Source organism: Cibotium barometz, chromosome 65, assembly GCF_041138505.1.
Source record: "Cibotium barometz isolate CiBa-2024 chromosome 65, ASM4113850v1, whole genome shotgun sequence".
NCBI classification, from domain to species: Eukaryota; Viridiplantae; Streptophyta; class Polypodiopsida; order Cyatheales; family Cibotiaceae; genus Cibotium; species Cibotium barometz.
The window spans coordinates 30,661,300-30,663,768 of NC_141110.1; the positions used below are offsets into that span (position 1 = coordinate 30,661,300).

General features: G+C 42.5%; 1 pseudogene across 1 annotated transcript; it reads left to right on the plus strand.

Annotated features, from left to right (window-relative positions):
* The first annotated feature begins 251 nt into the window (after positions 1–251).
* Positions 252–2,262, plus strand: LOC147603175 (uncharacterized; annotated as a pseudogene). Its single transcript, XR_015265727.1, has 4 exons — positions 252–376; positions 1,211–1,456; positions 1,634–1,819; positions 2,103–2,262. The product of XR_015265727.1 is annotated as an uncharacterized LOC147603175 (transcript).
* The last annotated feature ends 207 nt before the right edge of the window (positions 2,263–2,469 follow it).

Consider the following 2,469-nt stretch of genomic DNA (forward strand, 5'->3'; position numbering starts at 1 on the left):
ATTAGGGTTTGAACCCATAACCTCGTGCATATCAACCAAACACTTTTTGAAGATAGCCACTTAACATGACGTAAAAGTGTCCTAGTACACTTTTATATCTTGCTACCAAATTTGTGTAACTAATTAACTAATAATTCAACAAGGGTAGGTTATTAATTAGTTAACTAATAATTCAAGAGAGCACTTACAATGGTAGTTAAAAGAAAAGAACTAATGTTAATTAACTAATCATTCAGGTCAAAAAAAAGGCTAATAAAATACCCCTTTTAAAAGAAAAACGTGTAGTTGCCTCCCCGACAGTTACGATCATCAAACTGAAAGCGAGCACACTGAACGATGGGAGCGGAGGAATGGCGGGAGGGGCTTCCACAAGAAGGTACACAGGCAAGCTTCATCCTCCCGAGTCTTTGTCCTTCTCTCGTGGGCTGTGAAGGTTTTGTTATAAAAACGGCAAAGTCTAACACATTTACATACTGCAATGCAATGCTGCAAGAAGGTCTCTCATGGCTTGCCAGGGTCGGTATGTGTTCCTCTCTCATGGTTTTCCAGGGTCTCTTTTTTTGTCATGGCATGTGTTTAGGGTTGTATGGCATGCTGTATAACCCGCACGGTTACCACCAAGCCATGTGGGTTATTGACATGTGTGATGTGGTAGAGAATTCATCATGTTTTCAATTGAGATGAGATATACTTCCTAACAGCCATTTTTCCCTCACTCACATGTCCGATGATGTGTAACCACGGTCTTAGTGGCTATATAGGCTATATAGATACAGAAACCACCCATCAGTCACAAAACACTCATCACCTATTTACTGTAGAGGATATCAAAAAGGGAGGTAGGGAGGTTTCTGGGATTACCTTTGATGTATGCCAGTCACACTTGTTTCCACATCAGCTCAAAGCTGCCTACTGGAGTGAGGATAGATTAATGGACTACCATCGTCTCATTTGACCCTTCTGGTCTTTTGTTAGCCATAGATGGCTCTCTCTCTCTCTCTCACTCTCTCTCTCTCTCTCTCTCTCTCTCTCTCTCTTGCGTATAGTCTTCTCCCAGTTTTCAGTTTTTTTCATGAAGATATTGTACTAGTGTTTGGTCTCATAGACCCTTTGGGTCTGTTGAGGATGTTAATAAATATTTCTTTCTTTCTCATGCGCCATTGATCTCACCTATGTGCTTTATTTTGCCCACCTTTCACCGTCATAGCAGAGATGTGACTGAGTGTGGACCCGTCCCAGAGTCAATTTGAAAGTGATGGAGTTAGATTTTGAGCCAGTCTATTGCGTCGAACAAATTCAAGTGCCTCTAGGTCTTCCTGATTTGTTAAAGAAGTTCACAAAGGAGGTGCTTCGGACACAACCGGCAAGCTTGGAAGAGTTTGCAGCTCAGTACTTCCAACAGCTTCTCAAAAAATCCAAGGAGAAGGGCAACAGCCAACCCCCTTCCATTCATCAGGTAAGAGAAAAGTCCGAGGATAGCCTTTGAACCTTGTATTTTGGTTGTGAGTTATATATTATACATTTTAGGTGTTTGAACTCGTGCCCCCTTCTGGTGCAATGGCCTGCAGACATAATATACTCTTAGTATCAATTCAAAAAAAAAATATTTTGCCATCCTTTATATATACCACAGCTCCAGGGGGTTTGGAATGAGCTCAAGGGCAAAGATGCACTAAAGCAAAGCGAGATTGCAGAAGTCTGTTCTTTGAATGGGGTTGCACTATCCATCATAGAGAGAGTGTTCCATCTAGGTGGATTCAGTGGAGAAATGGTAGATCCTAAGGAAGTGGTCATTCTATTGATCACGACGTCCGTAAAGGTGAGAAAACATGCATCAGATTATGCATATGATAATGAAAGTGCTTATTCATTTGTCAAGCTTTTATTCTATGTTTGCTTTCAAGTTCAGGGTCTTTACCCCCCTCCCCCCCCCCCCCCCCCCCCCCCCCCCCATTAGATGGGTGAGGGCTGAACTGGGGGGGATCCCCTGCCCATGGAGGACAGGTGGGCAGGCCTGTTTGTGAAGATCCTTAATGAAGTAATCCATGAGAAGGAGGGTTCTTAGAATGGGGTCTGTGTGTGTGTGTGTGTGTTTGCAACAGACATTCACGGCTGTCTTGGAAACGATGTTTAAGGTTTTCGGCCATGATGGTGGAAGCACGATTAACGTTCCCCTTTTCTTCAAGCTTTTTTTTTTTCATAGCTAAACGGGACCGAGACATCTCTCCGGATTCGATAAATGAATTGACAAAGGATTTGTAAGTATTTTTCTCTCTTTCCATCATCACAAGTGCAATTAGGACTTTATTTTGTGGAAGGAGACTTCAAACTCAAACCATAAATGTCTTAACTCTTTGGAGTTGGTGGTCGCAACCTTGTTCTCATGTTTTTTGTCCTGGTGCTACCACCTTGCCTGCCAAGACTTTCCAATGCTGTTGAGAACATCTTTGGTTAGCAAGTTGGGAAAGG